The sequence below is a fragment of the Entelurus aequoreus genome, linkage group LG08 (assembly GCF_033978785.1).
Source record: "Entelurus aequoreus isolate RoL-2023_Sb linkage group LG08, RoL_Eaeq_v1.1, whole genome shotgun sequence".
Classification (NCBI taxonomy): Eukaryota; Metazoa; Chordata; class Actinopteri; order Syngnathiformes; family Syngnathidae; genus Entelurus; species Entelurus aequoreus.
Window position 1 is genome coordinate 46,902,660 of NC_084738.1, and position 24,947 is coordinate 46,927,606.

The 24,947-nt window shown below is 38.4% G+C and overlaps 1 protein-coding gene across 1 annotated transcript in view; it reads left to right on the plus strand.

Annotated features, from left to right (window-relative positions):
* grin2da (glutamate receptor, ionotropic, N-methyl D-aspartate 2D, a) overlaps positions 1-24,947 on the plus strand; it is a 416,525-nt gene that overhangs the window by 8,853 nt on the left and 382,725 nt on the right. Inside the window, exon 2 of the mRNA XM_062056652.1 lies at positions 786-919. The gene's annotated coding sequence lies outside the window, so the exon portion shown is untranslated. The remainder of the gene's footprint in view (positions 1-785; positions 920-24,947) is intronic.

A 24,947-nucleotide genomic window follows, 5' to 3' on the forward strand; every position in this document is an offset into this window, starting at 1 on the left:
ACATACACATATGTATATATGCGTATATATATATATTTATGTATATAAACATATGTATAAATGTGTATATATACACACACATACATATATACATAAATGTATGTGTATATATGTGTCTTTCTTTTTTTCTTTTCTTTCTATCGCCTCCTGCTTCGATCCGGCTGCACCAAACACTAAATATATTCAAACATTGAATAGCGTCAAATACAAATAATACAAGAAGAGAAGTTTCCAACACTTCTCTTTTGTAAAGTAAATCTATACAGCCAATATGGGCATCTACTGTATATCAACAGATTTGCCCGAGCGGCTGGACAGGACTTTTTAAAATGTATTTTTTTTAATGTGGTACGTGACGACGCCCCGCAGGCCAGATTGTGGACGCTGGCAGGCCGGATCAGGTTTGTGGGCCGTAGTTTGGGGACCCCTGGTCTAGAAGGTTCCGCTTTCACCCATATGTCAGGGACGCTGTTGACGTGTGAAATGTCAGTAGCGGCTTGCTGACGAGCCAATCAGAATGGTGGTCTGATCTGATGTTGACGTGCTGATCTTATCAGCATACGCACACTGCGGATTGATTTATGAGATGTTTGTGTTGTTGACATGAGGCTCACTTCTTGTTTGATGATCCTAGGGAATAAAAATACTATCACAATGCGTTTGACTAAGATGTGAATGCAGCAATGTTCCGGCATCACTGATTTGGTCCTGATGAGGCCTTAATTAAGCTAACGATCCAAAGTGAAAACTCCTTCATTGATGCTTGTCTCTATGCACCCTTACAGCCAAAGCTTGGATTTCCTTGGCTGGTGGCTGCCAGAAGGCTTCTTTATGGAATAATGATGGTGGTGAGGATTTGTGGCGATGACCAGATGCTCCCAGAGGAGACCCTCCCATGCACACACACGCTCACACCAAGGTAAGTTCATGCGGAGTCAGCGGGTTTGTGCCTTATTGATTTTAATCAACAAGGCATCACCTCTATGTTTCGTGTGTAACAGGGGTACATGTGGCATCATGGTGGTCACCATGACAACGGTCAGGTTTTTTCGCTCCAAACCCAAGTAGACACATTTATATTGTACATTGAATGTTTTGACATTCTGCTATGTTGGCTCTGTATTTGCCGTAACTACCCTGGCTACTCAGTTATGGCGTTATATTTGTGTCTTAATTTTGAGGTCGCAAAGGCAGATTTTGAGGACAGACAAATATATTTTGCAATCAAAGACATTATATTTTGATAAGAAAATCAACTCAAGCAAAAAATAAAAACGTTTGAGCGGATATAAATGTATTTTGTGCACAATAAGTATTTGCATCTTTGCTATTATGCGTATTAACACTCAATAATTACTGCTTTCTGCACTGTCAGACCCAGTGGCGTGCCGTCACTAGAGGCAGGGGAGGCACGGCCTCACCTGCCATCATAGAAAGAAAAAAAAAAGTAAAAATAATTTTTTTAAATTAAATTGTTATATGTATCTAGTGATTATACTAAAGTTATTTTCCATTTAACTTCACCAGTTTTAGATTATTTTTATTTTTATTTTCACATTTGCCGTTCAAATACTGAGAAGAGACGGTGCGGTGATCAGCAGCCAGTTGAGGCACGTCACTGATTTGTGCCTCAACATGGATTGTGCGCAATGACTCGGCTAACTGCTGAGCTGCTGTGCAGTGAGACTGTATTGCTATATGAATTATATTATACATTTCCATAGTTTAGTTAGCTGAGGTATATAATGTACAGTGTATTTTGTCAACATCTGTATGTGTGTAACGTATTTCTTGTGCTGAGCGATCATAAAACTGGAGGCTCGTCTCATAACCCCGCCTCCTGGTGCCAAGCACCTCCGCCGCAGAATACACCCCCGACGGGAGCGCCGCGGCCACACCAACCAAAGCCCACACCCAAACCCTCCACATGCAAGACCGAATCCACCCAAAAAAAGTCACTTAACAAGAAGCCAAAAAGTGCAAAAACAACAATGCTCGCGCGGCGCGCCGGAGGAGCCGTGAACAGGGACACAACATTAGGTACACCTGCAGACGGCAGCGCGGATTTCATATTTCATTCATTCACAACTCTTCCAACATGAACACCACTGCTCCCGCACTTATAAGTAAAGGTAACACCATAATAACGTTTTTTTTAATTAAATGTGCTTTTTTGTGTGCATGCTACAGTTTGTAAGTGTAAAGTTAAAGTAAAGTACCAATGATTGTCACAAACACACTAGGTGTGGTGAAATGTGTCCTCTGCTTTTGACCCATCCCCTTGTTCACCCCCTGGGAGGTGAGGGGAGCAGTGGGCAGCAGCGGCGCCGTGCCTGGGAATAATTTTTGGTGATTTAACCCCCAATTCCAACCCTTGATGCTGAGTGCCAAGCAGGGAAGAATGCTGGTATGAGCTTTTAAACACAACCCGTTAACTGCTGCCAATCACATGGTGAATAACATACTCTTTAAGGTTCATATGTTTTGTAAATCTGACTGTGATGAAGTCTGTGCCTCACCAGACATGAACCTGCCCGCACGCCACTGGTCAGACCGATTTGCTCTCTTGCACCCCCTCTCTTCCGCTCTTTCAACCTCACCTCTCTGCGCATTCAGCTTTTTTATTCTACATTCACTAAAATTTCTGCTGTACGCTCACGCAAGTTTTGACACACCGTTATATTTTATATATAAATATATATATTTTACACATGTATTCATATATAATAAACCTGCTCAGTGGCCTTGTGGTTAGAGTGTCCGCCTTGAGACTGGAAGGTCGTGAGTTCAATCCCCGGCCGAGTCATACCAAAGACTATAAAAATGGGACCCATTGCCTCCCTGCTAGGCACTCAGCGTAAAGGGTTGGATTTGGGGGTTAAATCACCAAATGATTCCCGAGCGCGGCCACCGCTGCTGCTCACTACTCCCCTCACCTCCCAGGGGGTGAACATGGGAATGGGTCAAATGCAGAGGATAATTTCACCACACCTAGTGTGTGTGTGACTATCGTTGGGACTTTAACTTTTAACTTTATTTGTGTGAAAAAGTCAACCAATCAGAGAACTGGACAATCATATACCCGGATTGGCAGCTTGGTCTCCAATGAGATTGCTTGTTATGTTATCCTGGAAGCATTAGTTGGCGCCTGATTGAGTCAATTGTCGTGTCCCAATTCGGCGGCTGCCTTCTTCCAAGGTGCCAGCCGATGCGGTCGAGAGAGTGTGGGTCCTTGAAAGAGTCCTTCAGTTGCAGCTGGAGCGATGTTAATTGGGATGGTTTTGCCTTTGCATCACTTCCTGTTTGTGTCACATGTTCACATCCTTCGGCTTGCGGTCAGGTCCACAAAGTGGCGAAAGAGAGAAAGACACCTAACAAAATATTAAATTTGAAGCAAAAGTTGTTTTATATTTATCATGTCTGTGTGTGTTGCTGTCAGTGAATTTATCTCCTGCTCAAAGAGAAATCTTATTTTCAAACATAGTGAACTACTTTTTACTGTAACTAAAGGGGAACTGCACTTTTCCTTATCGTTCACAATATTAATAAGAGACAAGAAGAGAAAAGCTTTTTTTTTTGCATTCTAATTTGTAAAAATTGGCTAGTTCTTGGTGGCTAGCAATGCAGCTAATGGTATCAATCCCATGTGCTGCTAAATAACTTTAAAAATGCATCCAAAAACCGCCAACAATACTTCATTTACGTTCTGTAACCTCTATAATAACCAGACTGTAGCGACATTGTTATTATTAGAGCGAACACTAAGGAACTATTTTTCTAGCGTAGTAAGACATTTTCTTGGGACAGCATACTAAGGCATTAGCCGTAAGCTAGGTACGGAAAAAGCTAAGCTAGCTTTTGCATCAGCAGCTGTATGGCTTTTCAGTTTGTAATGCACAACACAAAGCGACAGGACAACAATTTGTACTGACTGAAAAACAGGAACAATCATTAAAGTATCTGGAAAGTACTAGCCCACATTTCATGTTTTGTTTGTACACAGCAAGCTCAACAGCGTATGTACATATGTACTGTAGTTGTAATATGTGTGTATCATGATCAATATTAAAGTGACTCACTCGATGGACAGTTGTCTCTTTGGTCCAGCTGGCCGGGAAAGTTTTTTCAAGTTGACTTAGGTTAAGCATGCCATAGTTTGGCTTGAAGTTCCACTTTCACACCATCAAGTCACGCCGACCTCACTCTCTTGGCTTTCGTCTGCTCCAAGTTTCACCCTCTGTTTGTGCTCGCTTGTATACCCAGCAGTTCTTCCTCCGCATATTCAGCTTCAAAAAGATAAGGCTGTGAATCCTCATTTGTCCAAAGATAGTTGTCTTCGTTATCTATTACCAAGTTTGCCATGATTAGAACACACTCGTTTGTTTCAGTGAGTAGAAAAACACATTTGTTGCTGGAAGTTGGAAGTGCACTGTCAAACGGAAATAAATGTGCTGAGAAAAGAAGTTCAGGTAATGCATAAAATATTGTAAATATTGAACATATTATATATTGTTGCGAACTTGTATTTTACTACATTATATATATACTTTCAGTGTGTAAATAAAACGTTGATGGAGGGCTTTGAAGGCTACAACGGTGACTCCAGTTAACCTCATTTTGCAAGTTTAAAAAAAAAAAATTTTTTTAGTATCCTAAAAAAAAGAAGACGTGTGTTTTTGTCTCTCATAGTGATTTTGACCGATTGGCAAAATTCCCCCCAAAAAGTGCAGTTCCCCTTTAACCTGAATTGTAGAGCACTGTAGATCACTCTATTTTTAAAATTTGCTTTAAATATGCAGCAAATTTCAGCAATAAGACGTTTTTAGGATATCTACATGTTATCTATTGTATTTTGTATGTATTATTTATGCATTAATTAATTTTTATTAACTGGATTGAGGGACCGTGATTCTCTTTATTAAGCAAATAGTTATTGAGTAGTTTATGGAGAAATATTGTATGATGATTGCTTTATTAGTTCGTTAGTGGATAAAATGCAATATTTAATACAACAATTAGCTTCGCTTGGTCAGTTGGACATATGTGTACCCTCCGAATGAAGACAATCCAAATTATGTTCCAAAAAGAGAAGTCTTTATGGTCTTTCTTCTTGGAATTCATACAGTAAAATCACACAGTACGACTCAGATATTTTTTTAAACATGTTTAAAGCAATTGGGATAATAAATGTATTCTGTAATAACCCAGACTATTATTTTCAAATAATTCTAAATAATTCCTTTGCTATACAATATAGCAGTTGATTATTTTTTTTAAATCCTGTTGTAAATGTTTGTACTTTCAACTGTACTTTTGAAGTTGTAAAGTACAGTTGTGTAAGTGGAATTTCATTTTTAATAACTAATTACCTATTTTGGAATAGTAAGGCAAGGTATGAATCACAACAGCAGTAGTTTCCACACTTTGTTTATTTATACTGGTAAAAAAAAATATTTCAGATGATCAGCCAAACCTGCACGTTATTATATCCATTTCTTTTTGCTCTGTTGTCCTTTGAATTGTCTTGAGAGTCCATTTTCTCCTTGATTGTCTTAAACAGAACGGCAGAGCAAACGTAGACACAAGATGTACTTATCAACACAAAATGGGATAACATCTAGATCAAAATCTCATGGTACGATATTATCACGGTAGTTAGGCCACGGTACAATAATACAAAAACACATTTTTTAAATCCCACAGTGTGTAAAATGAAGTGGATTGTGTGTAAACATCCACTGTGTCCCTCAACTTTTGTTTTCAGAGAAGCAGTGTCCTCTACAGTGGGCATTTTTTATATCAGTTTGGAAAATGCAGTCTCTTAGAAAAGCTAACTCACGTTTGAACTTTTTACAATGTAAATACCTCACAAATTGACATTTTCTTAGTTGGCTTGTAGTATCAGTACAAAATGAGATAACTAGATCAATAACGTCAGGATTTCCTAATCTTGTTAGGATAGGTGCGTTCACAAAATGGGCGGGCTTAGCAGAAAATGACCAATCACCAGACACATACATATGACACCACCACTAATGTGTGAATGTAGAGTAGATTAATAAGAGGTTCTCAGCTCTCACTGTAAAGCGCTTTTAGTGTCTAGAAAAGCGCTGTATAAATCTAATCCATCATTATTATATACATGCACATACACAGCAGTGTTTCGTAATTGTTAATAGGGATGTATATCGTTAGGATTTTATTAATACCGATACCAATATCAATATTCCTTATCGATACCAGTATACATCGATATGTAACGATATAAAAATCTCATGGTACGATATTATCACGGTATTCAGGCCACGGTACAATAATATGCACAAAACAAAAACAATTTTTTTAAATCCCACAGTGGGTAAAATTAAGTAGCAGGAATGTTTAGGATAAAAACACTTACTGTAATTAAACATAATGCTAAAACACAAAAATTGTGTGTCAACATCCACTGTGTCTCTCAACTTTTGCTTTCAGAGAAGCAGTGTCTTCTACAGGGGACAATTTTTATATCAGTTTGGAAAATGCAGTCAGTCTCTTGGAAAAGTTAACTCACATTTTAACTTTTAACTATGGAAATACCTCACAAATTGATGTTTTCTTCGTTGGCTTCATCTTTTCCGTGTGATGGTAGCTTATCACGCTTTATTACGTTTGCCAAAAATTTTATGTTTTCGCCAGGGATTGTTTGTCTGTTTGTTAGCAAAATAACTTAAAAAGTTATGAATGGATTTTGAAAAAAAACAATTCCTCTTATCTATTACGAAGTGGAACACACTTAACGTCCTGCTTCTTTGTTCGCTCCATGCCACCACATTGCTGGACTGCGCTGCGCAGAGGATTCTCGGAGATGTCTTTTACAGTATTTTCAGACCCGCCAAAGCAAAAGTGATAGAAAAAAACCTGAATTCACCAAGTTTTCGTTTGATGTCATGGCATTATTGAGAAGATTTTGAAACCGTAATGCCTCGATAACTACAATATAGTTACACCCTTAAGTGATATTCTTATTGGTACCATATGTAATTGGTGTAAATAAAGATGTAAAAAAAAAAAAGCATTTTTTTATTACCACAAGAGGGTGTACACCACCAACATCATGTAACATCTCACAGCAGGGAGGTATTTTATTAACACTTGCTTTTTAAGTCTTAAAGGGAAACTGCACTTTTTGGGGGGAATTATGTTCACAATCCTAATGAGAAAAAAGAAAGCAATTTTTTTATTTTTGCATTTTAATGAGTAATTATTGGCCCATTCTAGATGACAAGCAATGCTGTTAATGGGAGCAATCAATTCTGCCTCTAAATCACTTTAAAGGCCTACTGAAATGACATTTTTTTACTTAAACGGGGATAGCAAATCTATTCTATGTGTCATACTTGATCATTTCGCGATATTGCCATATTTTTGCTGAAAGGATTTAGTAGAGAACATCGACGATAAAGTTCGCAACTTTTGGTCGCTGATAAAAAAAGCCTTGCCTGACGTCACAGGTTGAAAGGCTCCTCACATTTCCCCATTGTTTACACCAGCAGCGAGAGCGATTCGGACCGAGAAAGCGACGATTACCCCACTAATTTGAGCCAGGATGAAAGATTTGTGGATGAGGAACGTGAGAGTGAAGGACTAGAGTGCAGTGCTGGACGCATCTTTTTTTGCTCTGACCGTAACTTAGGTACAAGCTGGCTCATTGGATTCCACACTCTCACCTTTTTCTATTGTGGATCACGGATTTGTATTTTAAACCACCTCGGATACTATATCCTCTTGAAAATGAGAGTCGAGAACGCGAAATGGACATTCACAGTGACTTTTATCTCCACTACAATACATCGGCGAAGCACTTTAGCTACGGAGCTAACGTGATAGCATCGGGCTTAACTGCAGATAGAAACAAAATAAATAAACCCCTGACTGGAAGGATAGACAGAAAATCAACAATACTATTAAACCATGGACCTGTAAATACATGGTTAATGCTTTCCAGCCTGGCGAAGCTTAACAATGCTGTTGCTAACGACGCCATTGAAGCTAACTTAGCAAGGGAACCTCACAGAACTATGCTAAAAACATTAGCTATCCACCTACGCCAGCCAGCCCTCATCTGCTCATCAACACCCGTGCTCACCTGCGTTCCAGCGTTAGACGAAGCGACGAAGGACTTCACCCGATCATCAATGCGGTCGGCGGCTAGCGTCGGATAGCGCGTCTGCTATCCAAGTCAAAGTCCTCCTGGTTGTGTTGCTGCAGCCAGCCGATAATACACCGATTTCACCTAAAGCTTTCTTCTTTGCAGTCTTCATTGTTCATTAAACAAATTGCAAAAGATTCACCAACACAGATGTCCAGAATACTGTGGAATTTTGCGATGAAAACTGAGCTTTTTGTATTGGATACAATGTGTCCGAATACTTCCGTTTCAACGATTGACATCACGCGCATACGTCATCATACATAGACGTTTTCAACCGGAAGTTTAGCGGGAAATTTAAAATTGCACTTTATAAGTTTACCCGGCCGTATTGGCATGTGTTGCAATGTTAAGATTTCATCATTGATATATAAACTATCAGACTGCGTGGTCGGTAGTAGTGGGTTTCAGTAGGCCTTTAAAAATGCATTAAAAACTGCCAACAATACTTCATTTATGTTCCGTAACCATTATAATAACACAGCTGTAGCGACATTATTGTAAGAGTGAACACTGAGGAACTCTTTTTCTATCGTAGTAACTAGGGCTGTGAATCTTTGGGTGTCCCACGACTCGATTCAAAATCGATTCTTGGGGTCACGATTCGATTCAAAATCGATTTTTTTTCAATTCATCACGATTCTCGATTCAAAAACTTTTTATTTATTTATTTTTTTTAAAAATGAAACAATACACAACAATACCATAATAATGCAATACAATTTCAAAACCAAACCCAATTTTGCTGCCGGTGGTGTTAGTGGATGATCCTTTTCCGCTGATAACTGTGGGTGGTGTCTGTCCAAGTGAGCGCGGGGATTTGAAGTATTCCCAAAATACTTAACTTTAGCGTTGCAAAGTCTGCAAATTGCATGAGTCATGTCAAGTCCTTTCTTGCCACGGTAAAATCCAAAGTGTCTCCAAACGTTTGCTTTCAAAGCCCGCGGAGGCGGTTGTATTTCTTTAGGCTGCTCAGTGTCTTTTTCTTTTACCTGCATTTTAGCGGCAACACAACAACATTACACTGTACACTCCCCTTAGTACTAGCTAGCCACCAGGTAGCAACGCTGCTTATTGCGCAATACCTACGGTAGCCCAGAAGGCACATACACATTGCCCGGGAGCGGGGGAAGAAAATTGATTTTTGAAAAATTAGAATTGATACTGAATCATACAACGTGAGAATGGCAATTTGAATTCGAATCGATTTTTTCCCACACCCCTAGCTGACATGCAAGCAGAGTAGTAGATTTTTGTAAAAAGCTTTTATATTTGTAAAGGACAATGTTTTATCAACTGATTGCAATAATGTAAATTTGTTTTAACTATTAAATGAACCAAAAATATGTCTTATTTGATCTTTGTGAAAATATTGGACACAGTGTGTTGTCAAGCTTATGAGATGCGATGCAAGTGTAAGCCACTGTGACACTAATGTTCTTTTTTAATTTTTTTTTATAAATGTCTAATGATAATTTCAATGAGGGATTTTTAATCACTGCTATGTTGAAATTGTAACTAATATTGATACTGTTGTTGATAATATTAATTTTTGTTTCACTACTTTTGGTTTGTTTTGTGTCGTGTTTGTGTCTCCTCTCAATTGCTCTGTTTATTGCAGTTCTGAGTGTTGCTGTGTCGGGTTTGGTTTTGGAATTGGATTGCATTGTTATGGTATTGCTGTGTATTGTTTTTTTGGATTGATTAATTAAAAAAAAAAAAAAAAAAAAAAATTATAAAAAAAAATATATATATAAAAAAAAAAATAGATTTTTAAAAAATGAGAATCGATTCTGAATCGCACAACGTGAGAATGGCGATTCGAATTCGAATCGATTTTTCCCACACCCCTAGTAGTAACACATCGCTTTGCAATGGTATGCTACAGTATTAGCCATAAACTAGCTACGGCGAGAGGTAAGCTATCTTCTATGTCAGTAGCTGTCGCTGAATGGCTTTTGAGTTTGTAATACACAACACAATGCGATAGAAAAATCTGTACTGACTGAAAAACATGAACAATCATATTACAATATCTGTAAATTATCAACCCACACTTTGTTTTGTTTGTACACAGCCAGCTCGACAGCATATGGACTGTAGTTGTATTAACAAGCATGATGATGTGTCAACAAATCAATATTATAGTGACTCACTTGAATGAAAGTTTGTTTGGTCAAGCTGGCCGGGGAAGTTTTTTTCAGATTTTTTTGGTGTAAGCACACCATTAATGTCGACGTAGCTTGGCCCAAGTTCCATATTTTCAGCGTCAAGTCACACCAACTTCGCTCTCTCGGCTTTCGTCTGCTCCAACGTTTCACACGCTCTTCTTGCTCTCTTCTATAAGCTGCAATTCATCGTCCGTATATTCAGCTTCAAAAAGATAAGGTTGTCAATCCTCATTGTCCAAAAATAGTTGTCTTCGTTGTCTATTACCAAGTCTGCTACGATTAGAACACACACGCGTTTGTTCCTTAAGGTAGGAACACACATTTGTTGCCTGAAGTCAGAAGCACGCTGCTGTAGAAACGGACATAAATGCGCTGAGGAAAGAAATTCCGGTAATGCTTAAAATGACCAAAATACGGTAAATATTGTACATATTACATATTGTTATGAACGTGTCTGTTACCACATAATATATAAACTTGCAGTGTGTACAGTATATAAAACCATATAAAATGTTGATGGAGGGTTTATAATTTTTTTTAGTGGGCTTTGAAGGCTACAATGGTGACTGCCATTAGCAGCATTTTGCAAGCGTTTAAAAAATATACATATTTAGAATCTAAAGAAAAAGACCTGTGTTCTTGTTCCTCATAATGATTGTGAACGATAGGTAAATTTTGCAAAAAAGTGCAGTTCCCCTTTAAACTAGTCAACTACGTGTGCAGTGCAAGGTGCAATGAAGTTATGTCTTGTTGCTTGTAAAGACCAAACGGATCCATCACTCTGTTTCTATTCATTACAATTACACTCAGCTGTAAATTATATCTAAATATGGCATTCATGTGCAGAGCACGGACCTTTTAGGTGATATATTATATATAATATAATATATATATATATATATATATATGTATAATATATCATATAAATCAAAACAATCTATTCAGCATGTTAGGTTGGTGTGCATTTAAGCAAGGTGTGGCGTGATGGAGTGACACCAGATGTTGACTAGAGATCTGACAGCGGATGCTATCTTGCTTCAGAGCAAATTTATGGTTAATTATATTACTTACATGTTTCACTGTTTTGAGTGGATTAACATTGGCCTGTAGATTACTGGGTCGTCTCGAGGACAGTTGATGAAGCGCGGTCGTGACTTGTGACTAAAACGCGTTCACTTCAAACTGACACTAACTCTTATTAGCGTGTGTGACTTTAGTGGAGGAAATATTGTTGTGTTACAAACTTTTGTGTGGTGTTGCTCCCTTAATTGTGATTATTCCAAGCTGATTATCATATACTACCTATGTCTTTTTTTACGTACAGCAGCACACCTGAAGTTAATGTGACGGTGTGTCATATTTTGACAGTCAGGTGGATAAAAGAAAATACTAATAACCGTGTAATTTGTCCAAAATGTTAACAATGCTTTTGACCGACCCAATTAGGAGCCATAGAGAAGTTTCTTAAGTGCAAAAATTAAGACTAAAGGGGTGAAGCTGTATTTTAATTTTCACTTTAATTTTTTTGGACAGTTTAATTAAGAAACAGGTCCAACATAATTTTGTTTATTTATTTTAGCACGACAACATTGTATGCAAAAATGTTTTTATCAGTTATTTGTGTTATCAGCCTGACCTAAGCCTAAGGTTTATGTATTAAATAAATAATAATCTTTGTGATTAACACAAGGTTTCATGTCCTTTGACAAGTTTGTGAACTGTAAGTAGGTTTGATATAATTATTGAATACGATCAAAATCAGTATTAATATTTAAGTAGTGGAAAAGTTGGCTCCCGATGTCAAAAAGGTTAAGAATACTGCATTTCTACTCTATAGTGATGGTGTAGTTGACCATTTTAGTTTTATTATTTCATCTTGAGGGTGCCGTGGCAAAATAGTGTCCTACGAGAGACAGTAAGGTGTGTCGTGGAAATGTTTGCCATTTAATCAAAATGGTAAAAAAAAAATAGCTCAGTTACAGCAAATAATCTAATCTAAAAAGTTGATCACTTCTGCTTGTAAGGGCAGTTTAACAATCTTCCACTAGACAGCAGCAGATAGCTAAGGGCCTTGTTAGTCACAATATAATTAGTGAATTTACAATCACTCAGGTAGCAACGACAAATGTGGATAAATATTTGAAAGAGGAAACATAAAAACTCTGAACTGGGCTGCTAAAAAGATGTTTACGTGCATCTTTATAAAGAAATGGCAGTGCAACAAGTGCGCCAGATATTGCGGCTAGGATTGCAAAGGGGTGGAAATTTACCACGGGAAGTTAAGCTCAGGAAGTTTGGAAATATTGACCATTTTTTGATTATTCAAAGTTGGACACCGTCCATGGGAATTAATGGGAATATATGGGAATTAATGGGGAATTACAATAATTATATATTATTGGGCACTTGTCTATATGCTGCTGCATCTTTGTGGCATTTTTGACGTAGCTCTTTGCACAGTATTTGCAAATGTACACAGCCTTTCCGCCTACATTGGTTGGGGTGAAATGTCTCCACACATCAGATGGTGTACGTGGCATTATTCTGTTTGTATTTATTTATTCTTGTAAAACATTAATGCAATGCCTCACACATATATAAATAGTCAGCTAAACAATTGGAGTAGTCTTTAAAAATATTTTACTGATGGACAAATGAATAGAAATAGGCTAGATTAATAAATGAACACGCAATCAGCATGCTAAATCAAACTATAACATACATTCTTGTATGACAACAGAATGGCTAGCAGAACAGAAGGCAGAGGAAACTACACGTTTTGATTTAGTATTTGCTAGATTAACTTTACAGATCACAAAAAAGGTAAATTCGGATCGCTAACGTTGTTAGCATAAATGAATGGGATTTAACATAGAGAAAAGTAGCATCACGGCTAACGGAGAAATATTTTCGGTTCATTATGAGACTGTGGTGGTACATAAACCTAGCTAGCTAGAGATATTGGCCCCAAAATAATTTAACAAGTACAGGAACAGCTAGCTAGCTTGAGTGGAAGTCTGCTGGAGTAGTCAACAGTCATACAGTAACAAGCAATTCAATCAATTCCTTTATTGTCATTGTCATAATAACACTTAAGTCATACATGTCAACGAGATTTTGTTTGAGCTTTGTCCAGCGGCATAGAAACTGCATTAAAGTGCAGGTTGACCATAGTTCACAGTTTAGCATTGTCAGGAAGATGGCGAATAAAGGGGGTGTGGGGGTGGTAACAGTCAGATGTCTGATGGGTGTTACGTTGATGTTGCAGTAATGCAGTGTCAGGAGCACAATTATTGAGGTGGTGAAGAGTGAGGTAATGAGATGGTCCGGGGCAGCAAAGGGGCAGGCTGTTCATTTAGCAGTCTCACAGCCTGGGGATACAGACTGTGAGACATTCTGGTGGTCCTGGCGCGAATCGATCTATACCTTCTTCCAGAGGGTAGCAGGTTGAAGAGGCCATGTGCTGGGTGGTATCTGTCCTTCAGGATGTTGTGTACTCGCTTTAGGCAGCGAGTTGTGTACATGGCACTCATCTCTGGGAGTATCGTCCTTGTAATTTTCCCCGCCGCTTCAATTACACCTCTATTAAACTTAAATACCATAGATCAAATATATTTACCCCATTAATATCATCAAAACTTACCTGACTGGATGAAGTCCTTGGGCTCAAATACTAGTGTGGCCTCAATAGCCCTGCTGTAGTGTGTAGCAAGCTGGGAATTATCTGTGCATGTGATGGAAGAATGCACTGCACATGTGATGGAGGAATGCACCGTGCAGGGTTGAAATTCTACTGAATTTGCATTAAATCAGGTTGTTTTAGCTAATAATCATGCTGCAAGATCTAGCATGTTGCATTCAAAGTTTATTCCCATTAATTTCCCATTAATTCCCGTTAATTCCCATATATTCCCGTTAATTCCCATGGAAAGTTTCCAACTTTGAATATTCCCGGAATTTTGCAACCCTAATTGCGGCTATATACAGACAAACATGGATATTTTAAAAATGCATATTTTTCTTTTTTTGTACCGCCTATACTATGTTTTCAATGTTTGGCTAGGTTAAATCAAAGACATTTTATACCTTCAACTTTATTCAAAACCTCTAGTTCCTCCTGTTTTCAGCTACATTTGATTCCCTGCAAGCCCAAGTCCACGTAAAACTACTTCTGAGTAAACTTTATGTCTCAAATGGATTCGCAAAAAATAAGTTCAAAAATCTGTTAAACGTTTTGTCCACTTTTCAATTTTGAACAGAATCGTAAATTGGAAAAACGATTCGTTATCCGTTTTCGTTTTCGGTCTGAGGACAAATATTGAAAATACAAGTTGTAATTTAGTTTTGGTTTTATATTGAAAAACTAATTTACAAATAATACACAGATTTGCCTCCACTGTAGTGTTTCTATATTTGCAACAACAATTTAGCATGGAAATGATCTCTCAGCCTCACGCACGCTCCCCTTCAACATTAGCATGGCCAAACGCCGCCGGGTAGACGAGACTGACAGCTAGGTCGCCGTTTGCGAGCCGTGAAGCAGACGCCAAGGCTTCTGGTTCTGCTCAGATTTACATCAACTCTTTAGTCAGCGACCCCATTAACAAGTCAAATAAAATACTTTTTCATCTGGCGACAAAGCATTTCAAAACAAGTGCCTTTCCTTCCACACACGCGCACCCACACCCACACACACACACACACACACACACACACACACACTTACACAGTTTATTTGCTTTATTTTGGTCTTAGCGTTTGTTTGGTGAACTATATTTCATTTGACCTTTTATGGCGGTATTGAGGGGCTGTTTCTAAGTGACAGGGCAATGAGGGTGACTGGAGTTTACGCTTTTTTGTATATACTCTCAGGGTTCTTGAGCAAGATACGTCACCCTTGCTCCTGATGGGTCGTGGTTAGAGGCCTTGCATGTGCGGGAATGTGTGTGTGAATGGGTGAATGTGGAAATAATGTCAAAGCGCTTTGAGTACCTTGAAGGTAGAAAAGCGCTATACAAGTATAACCCATTTACCATACTAGTGGTGAAACGATTCCACAATAATCTGAGTAATGATCTCAATAATCTCCATTACAAATTAGTTTTTTACCAAGCTAAAAGCATATTGTTACTTTTAGCAAGCAGCTGAAGATTAGTTAGCCGTGCAAGCTAAAAATGGTCACAACGTATCTGTTAATGCAAGAGATATATTGGCTTTACTGATGTTCGCTAAGTTCATACAATGTACGGTGTTAGTGATACAAATGTAATGTTTGTTCAGAAATACAGCCATGGCAATAAACAAATGGTTATTAGCGCTAATTTCTAATTTGCAAACATACTACTTCCTGGTATAAGGTTGAAAGTTAGAGGTATCAAACTCATTTTAGCTCGGGGGCCGCATGGAGGAAAATATATTCCTATGTGGGCCGGGCTGGTAAAACCATGGCATAATAACTGAAAATAAAGACAACTTCAGATTGTTTTCTTTGTTTTACTTTGGCCTCAAATAGAACACGCAGATTCTGAAAATGTACATACACTACCGTTCAAAAGTTTGGGGTCACATTGAAATGTCCTTATTTTTGAAGGAAAAGCACTGTACTTTTCAATGAAGATAACTTTAAACTAGTCTTAACTTTAAAGAAATACACTCTATACATTGCTAATGTGGTAAATGACTATTCTAGCTGCAAATGTCTGGTTTTTGGTGCAATATCTACATAGGTGTATAGAGGCCCATTTCCAGCAACTATCACTCCAGTGTTCTAATGGTACAATGTGTTTGCTCATTGGCTCAGAAGGCTAATTGATGATTAGAAAACCCTTGTGCAATCATGTTCACACATCTGAAAACAGTTTAGCTCGTTACAGAAGCTACAAAACTGACCTTCCTTTGAGCAGATTGAGTTTCTGGAGCATCACATTTGTGGGGTCAATTAAACGCTCAAAATGGCCAGAAAAAGAGAACTTTCATCTGAAACTCGACAGTCTATTCTTGTTCTTAGAAATGAAGGCTATTCCACAAAATTGTTTGGGTGACCCCAAACTTTTGAACGGTAGTGTATAACAAATAATCCTCTTGGCAAAACACTTCATATTAGTTGAAAATTCTGAGGAAAAAATTGGTGCAATTTCAAAACACCATAAAGAACACAATGTTACGTCTGGGTCGCATGGTTGCGGTGGTCGTGTCCCCAAGATGCGGAAAGGACGGAAGGAAAGCAGCGTGCAGGTAAGATGCTTATTTATTTTCAATAGGCGAGGGGGAAAAAAATACAAAAAGGCCAATGTGCTGAGGGCACGGGAAACTGCTGCAAAGTTTAACATAGGAACAAGAAAAGGCTAGTGACAAGTAGGAGAAACCAAAACGCAAACTGTCGCATGAAGCGAGCGAGACTGCCAGGAAGAATGTGGCGTGTGGCAGGAATGAATAGCTCTCTGATTGTTGTCCCGACCACTAATCAGAGGCAGGTGACGAAAATCAGCAACCATGGCAACTAAGAAAACAAACGAGGGTGCTGAAACAGAAATAAACAACAACTAAAGAAATACAAAACTAAACCTAACATGACCCGGGCAACGGATCATGACACACAATGAACTTAGACTTTGTCTCAGTGTTTTTACAAAGCTATTAAACTTCAAGCACTTCCTGTTAAGCATTCTCATGTTGGCAGTTCACCATTAAATACGTGTTTAGAAAAGCAACTGAGTGTTTCCTCAATCCGCCGCATGGGAGACCTGGTTCGATCGCCGCCTCTGCCACCCAAGTCACTGCCATTGTGTACTTGAGCAAGACACTTCACCCTTGCTCCCAGCCACAATGGTGTATGAATGGATATGAAGGTTTGGTGGTGATCGGTGGGACCGTACAGTTAGGGTTAGTCAGTCTACCCCAGTGTAGCTGGCACCAACGTGTGAATGTGGAGTGAATGAATGATGGGTTCTCTCTTCTCTGTGAGCGCTTTGAGTGTCTATTGTATAGAAAAGCGCTATGTAAATCTAATCCATTATTATTATTATCCACAACACATTTATCATCATTCAAATATTACACTTATAATGTAAACAAAACAATTATAAAAATGACAACATGGCCAAAATGAAGGTAACAGAACTACAAACTTAACCAATGTGAACATAGTAGATGTAAGTATGAAATAAAATTGAAAAAACAACAAATGCAGAAACACACATTTTACAATGGAGTTGAGGAGCGCATCACACTGTCAACCAATTGCAAGCACTGCATGGAACTCTAACTACATAGATGATGGTCATATTAACTTAGGTCTTTGCAGCTTATATATCAATGATGAAATCTTAACATTGCAACACATGCCAATACGGCCGGGTTAACTTATAAAGTGCAATTTTAAATTTCCCGGGAAACTTCCGGCTGAAAACGTCTAGGTATGATGACGTTTGCGTGTGACATCAAGGGTTGAAGCGGAAGTATTGGGACACATTGTATCCCAATACAAACAGCTCTGTTTTCATCGCAAAATTCCACAGTATTCTGGACATCTGTGTTGGTGAATCTTTTGCAATTTGTTTAATGAACAATGAAGACCGCAAAGAAGAAAGCTGTAGGTGGGATCGGTGTATTAGCGGCTGGCTACAGCAACACAACCAGGAGGACTTTGAATTGGATAGCTGACGCGCTACCGTGAGTGCAGCTTTTGCTTCCAAACATTTGATCGCTTGCCCGTACGTGCGTGGCGCTATGTGCATGTCACGTACGTAACTTTGGGGAAATATATGTTTCTTACCGACTCTGATGGCGGCCGGGGTGTCGTCGAAAGCTAAAACGCGCGCCGCTGTCCTCACCTTGACTCCCTCAGTCTCCTGGCCGCCGACTGCATCGATGATCGGGTGAAGTCCTTTGTCGCGCCGTCGATCGCTGGAACGCAGGATGAGCAGATGAGAGCTGGCGTAGGTGGAGAGCTAATGTTTTTAGCATAGCTCTGTCGAGGTTCCGTAGCCAAGTTAGCTTCAATGGCGTCATTAGCAACAGCATTGCTAGGCTTCGCCAGGCGGTACAGCATTAACCGTGTGGTTACAGGTCCAGAGTTTGGTAGTATTGTTGATCTTCTGTCTATCCTTCCAGTCAGGGGCTTATTTCGTCTGTTTCTATATGCAGTTAAGCACGATGCTATCACGTTAGCTCCGTAGCTAAAGTGCGTCGCCGATATATTGTCGTGGAGATAAAAGTCACTGTGAATGTCCATTTCGCGTTCTCGACTCTCATTTTCAAGAGGATATAGTATCCGAGGTGGTTTAAAATACAAATCCGTGATCCACAATAGAAAAAGGAGAGAGTGTGGAATCCAATGAGCCCTTGTACCTAAGTTACTGTCAGAACGAAAAAAGATGCGTCCTGCACTGCACTCTAATCCTTCACTCCCACGTTCCTCATCCACAAATCTTTCATCCTGGCTCAAATTAATGGGGTAATCGTCGCTTTCCCGGTCTGAATCGCTCTCGCTGCATTGTAAGCAATGTGCAAATGTGAGGAGCCCTTCAACCTGTGACGTCACGCTACTTCCGGTACAGGCAAGCCTTTTTTATGAGCGACCAAAACTTTATCGTCGATGTTCTCTACTAAATCTCTTCAGCAAAAATATGGCAATATCGCGAAATGATCAAGTATGACACATAGAATGGATCTGCTATCCCCGTTTAAATAAGAACATTTCATTTCAGTAGTCCTTTAATGCTTTTCTACACGTTTCCTGATTATTGCGCCCCCTGTTGACTTGGCACACTCATGCAAATAGCGCATGTGCAACCACGCCGGAGCCCCGAGTGTGTGTGTGTGTGTTTGTGTCCGTTTTGTGTTGAGCTGCCAAAAAAAGCACAATGTTTAATAAACAAACATTTTCATCAATCAAACAAATTGTCCAGTCCCATGTTGGGTGTACATTTTAATAATGTACACTTATTAAAGATTAAAAATATATTTTGTGATTAATCACGATTAATTATGAGTTAACCTAAAAGGGGCTGTTTGCAACTTCCTCACAGTAACATTTTTCAAAGCAATAAATGTAACCACAACTAGCTTGTGTTACTATTAGTGATTTAAGAGAACACATTTGTTTGACAAGTGTCTATATTTTTCACAATTATAAAGTTTATGTAATAATTTTTTTTTACCAGCCCGCATAAAATGATTGGCGCAGGGATCACGTACACGCATACAAAAACAGTCCAAGAAAAGCAACAAACAATTTGCTACCATGTTGTTGTTATGATAGAATATACATTCAATGACAGCTTACACTAGCTGTCCTAATTGCTAATATTAGCTAACAACACCTACAGCTAATGCTTTACGTACATACGTAATTAGGTCATTTCGTACGAAAAAGCCGCGAGAGCGCAGGATATACTGTGTAAAGTACATTGGAAAATTGGCGCCCTCTAGGCATTTGTGTAAATGTTGCAAACAACCTCTTTAACTATGGACAAAATGCGATTCATAGTGATTACATATTTTAATCATTTGACAGCCCTAATTACAATGTGTACATTTGATGCTGTTTCTCAAATGAAGGCACATACAATGGAATAGCGATGTGTTTTATTTGCATTAGAAACAGAAGACAGGTCAAAAACCAACAAAGAAGAGGACATCACTGCTGCATATGAGTCATTCTGACATGTTTTGTATTTGTCGTTGACAGTAACCCTGTGTGCTTAAAAACATAAAACAAGACAAATGTGTTGCACTTGAATGATCTCCTACCCATACTAATACCTGCAACATATTTTGACTTAGGTATCTTGTTTATTATTAAATGTCGTAATTGTTCTTATGTGTTTATAATTGCTCTTTTACCAAACACAAATGTGTTTTATCAGATTTCTCTTGATAAACCAAAGGAATCTTTTGAATACATTTTCAGTGGAATATGCAATTTTGATCGGATATCGGTCCGATATTAGAAAATAAACAAGTATCGGATGATACAGTAAGTGCTTGCACCTAAAATGTCCTATATAATCTCAGATACAAGCAGTCCTGCAGCACGTTTACTTGTGCAAAGCTGGACAGCCAGATAACATCTAAATGTCCTCCAGTAAACACACAAGGTTGGTCACTTTCTTGTGTTTTAGTGAAGTATACAGCCAGATAACATCTAAATGTCCTCTAATAAACACACAAGGTTGGTCACTTTCTTGTATTTTAGTGAAGTATTTTAAAAAAGGTAAACATGGTCAGCTATAGGCTACTAGGAGATAGCAACTAGACAACACCTAAGTACACAAGATGGGCAATGGTAATAAGGGTCTTCAGTTGAACAATATTGCAGTCCAAAACACATTTGTAAACAAGCATATAAACAAGTATCAAATAATTATAGTTGCATATGGAAGAAGCTCATTAGAAAGTACCCAGTAACAAAGGTGTTTGCATTGTTCAATTTACTGTCATGCTTTAATTTAATGAATTATTGTGACCACTTGGTGTCGCCAAAACACAAATTACCACTCCACTTCAAAAGTATAAGGCCATGTAAACATGAACACGGAGAGTTTCAAAAACGCATATCCAAGGTTAAAACGATGTCCATCCATACAAGTGTGGTTTCAAAACGGTCTCTGTCTGCACACAAATGCAGACACCTGCTGTTATGCACATTTTGTCCAATCAGAAGCCTGGAAAAAGCAGCCAGTGCTGATTTGGTGGCATTACACTTCTGTTATCCATCCATCCATTTCCTACCGCTTATCCCTTAGGCTCCAGCACCCACCGCGACTTCTGTTATTATGTTTATTTTGATATACTAGACGTACATCGACGTACATATTTTAAAAACCAGCCTGCACTTATACAAGAGCCCTGGGAACATTATGAATGTGTTTAAAGCCTGCATGCACGCCTGTGCTGCTGAAACCCAAATTATAACATCTTTAATCAGCAACATGGTGATATATTACATGTGCAGTGAAGGGTACATTATTTCTAAAATTAGCACGCACTAGCGAGCAAAGGAAATTGTTTTGCATGCTTAAGTGCTTAAGTGCTTATAAGCGCACGGACGTGCGTGTGCCGCTGCAAAACTCTTGTGGAATTATAACCCATTAAATGATCAATATAGAGGTACATGTGCAATTAAGGAGTATATTGTCTTTAACATTAACAAGAAGGAAGGAGACATGTTTTTTTAGTCATTCGGGCGCGTTACAAGCGTGTGCACGGTTGCGCCCGGCTTCTTCTACACAAATGGAAGCAACACATGTAAGTTAACGTGATGATCTGTCATCAAATAAGGATGAACACTTTCTTATGACACAAAGCAAAAAGTCTTACATGTCAAAGTTGTTCCATCAGGTAGAGGTAGCTGGAAACAACAACACAGGAAATGTGGCCCGTGAAAAAATGTCCTATCGGAACTCTAATAACTAAAGTTCTTTGGGTGAATAATTTAACTCACTACACCGGTATGTTTTAGTGCTTTCATGGCGAGTTTACTGACAGATATTAGTAAGAACTTTACACTACTTTATATTAGATATGACAACAGCGGAGGATGAATGTCCCATAACAAGAAGATAGAGGAAAAGAAGAAGCTTATCAACTATGGCGCTTGCGCGGACGCGTCCAATTTTTCAGGATTTATACAGATCCCAAATACAGATGAGCAGGTACCAGAAGATAAGAAAAATTGTGTTTGCATAATATTGCGAAACAAAACGCCAGATAATGTCTTACCTTATACACACACCATAATAATACTCTTATGTTTAATGCGGCGACAATGCTTCAAGCGGTGCGGCTTCATAGCTTACCAAAGTCGTAGTAAAACATTTTGATAGGTTTTTGAGCGCCGTGTGTAATGTTCTATATTTTCAATTTAACATTTAAAATGTTGGTGTTGATTACTTGAGACATATTGCCATCATAGTGCAGCCTACACTTATCTCTTATGTTTGACTGCCATCTTCTGGTCACACTTATCATTACAGCATGTACCAAAATAAATAGCTTTGAGATGGGTAAGCTCAAACAAACGTATTCGTTATATTAGGCACACTGGGTTATAAGGCGCACTGTCGAGTTTTGAGGACAAAAAATTATTTTAATTGCGCCTTATAGTTCGGAAGATACGGTGTGTGTGTGTATATATATATATATATATATATATATATATATATATATATATATATATATATATATATATATATATATATATATATATATATATATGTATATATATTTAAAAAAAAAGAAAAACAGCAGTGTAATAAAGCCTAGGCCTGTGCCAATAACATGGATGATATGTTATACCACACATTATTGCCACCAAACAATATTTTTGTCAGCATTACTTTGAGACCGAATCAAGCAATAATGTAATCACATTAATATTGCAAGTTCCTTTAAAACACAATAAACTTGTATTTCTCATTAGTATTTTTACCGTTGTAAATGAAAGGTATCTAACTAAATAACTTTTAATCATCTTAAATAAGTAAACAAACATAAATAAAATGGACTCTCAATTTCTGTTAGCAAAAATTGCACTTCAATAAATTTTGAACATCTTGAAGTGCTGTTTTTCCCCAGTTGGACAAACTGGGTTGGGTCGTTTGTTTTGTTGTCTTTCTTGTTGCCATCACTTTCCAACAAATTTGGCATGCTAGCTCTTTTGTCCGTGTTGATGGGCTCCTCTTTCTCATTCGGTTTGAATCCACACTATTCCTGGGACCTTTGGCTTTGCAATCATCCTTTTTTTCTCCACTCTGTGTTCGTGCATAATGTGTGTGTGAAGCTAGCGGTCCTCCCTCCATCTACCGGGACAACGATAGTGGATGACTGACAAGAGGGTTCACTCTATTTTAGGCTTGTACGGTATACCGGTACTAGTATAGTATCGCGGTACTAATGAATCAAAAACGGTACTATACTATGTTTGAAAAGTACCGGTTCCCGGGCATGATGTCACGTCATGACATTGCTAGGTTTACGAGCAGAAGAGCATTTCCGGCAGTGCACAATCACAGAGTACTTACAAGCAGACACAGTATGTAGACAGAAAAGGGAGAACGGACGCATTTTGGTCTAAAAATTGACGATAAAGATGAAGCTATAACACTGGAACACCCTCAGAAAGAGGTGCTTTAAAACATGGCTAGCTAGCTAGCAGCCAACACCATCCGCAGTCGGCAGGGTTTTAGCTACTTCTAAATCACTAATCCATGGCGACAAAAGTTTCTTACAAGTATCATCCCTGCAGTACGAGGAATAGCTAAACATGATTCACTACACACTGTAGGCGGATACGTTAGCTCACCGGTGTCACCGCTAACAAAAGCTAGCGCGCCTGAATGTAAACAAATGCCATGAGTAGATCTACACCTGACATTCACTGTAATGATACCAAGTACAATAGCGTATAGCTCGAAACCCAAATTTGTGGTGTCATCCAAAACTAATGTAAAGTATCCAAACAACAGAAAAATAAGTGATTATTACCTTTTAACAGAAGTGTAGATCAGGGGTGTCAAACGTACGGCCAGTGGGCCGGATCAGGCCCGCAAACAGGTTTTTTTCTGCCCCGCGTGATTAGTTTGCCAAGTACATGTTAGTTTTTTTTACGAAAGAAGCTGCTGTTCTAAATGTGTCCACTGGATGTCACAAGAGCAATTCTGTTAGGCAAGCAATCAGTTTATACCAAGGCCAAACAACAGGTACACAGTAAAGGGTGACTGTGGCTCCTCCTCCTTGACCCACATGAAACTTAAAACCTGCTGTTTTATGTCTTCTGCTTCTAATACATCACACCCTCGTTGCCCCAAAATGTCTCTGTCAAACACAACGTTTAATCCTTGCTTTGTAGATACACTGAGACGAAGTCTAAGCTCATTGTGTTTTTGAAGGTCCACCAATTTCCTCAGAATTTTCAACAAACTTGAAGTGTTTTGTCCAGAGGATTATTTGTGATTTGTACGTTTTCATAATGTGTTTGTGCTATTTTGGCCAAAGTAAAACAAAGAAAACAACCTGGAGTTGTCTTTATTTTTAAGTTATAATGCCATGATTGTACCATTACGGCCCACTTGGGAATAGATTTTCCTCCATGTGGCCCCTGAGCTAAAATGAGTTTGACACCCCTGGTGTAGATAGAAACAGAAAATAAGCAGATATTAACAGTAAATGATCAAGTAGATTAATAATTCATTTTTACAGCGTGTCGCTCATAATTTTGACAAAATAATAGAATGAGAAATTACACAAAATGTTACTGCATATGTCAGCAGACAAATTAGGAGCCTTTGTTTGCTTACTTACTAGTAAAAGACAAGTTGTCTAGTATGTTCACTATTTTATTTAAGGACAAAATTGTTCTTCGATTGCAATAAGATACGTTTATGATATGTTTAATGTACCGTAAGATTTTTTCTTAAATTGAAGCCAATAATGCTATTTTTTGTGGTCCCCTTTATTCAGAAAAGTATCAAAAGGTATTGAAAAGTTTTGAAATACATTTTGGTACCGGTACCAAAATATTGGTATCGGGAAAACCCTACTCTATTTATCTAATTCTGCTATTGGGTAAACACGCTCAGGTG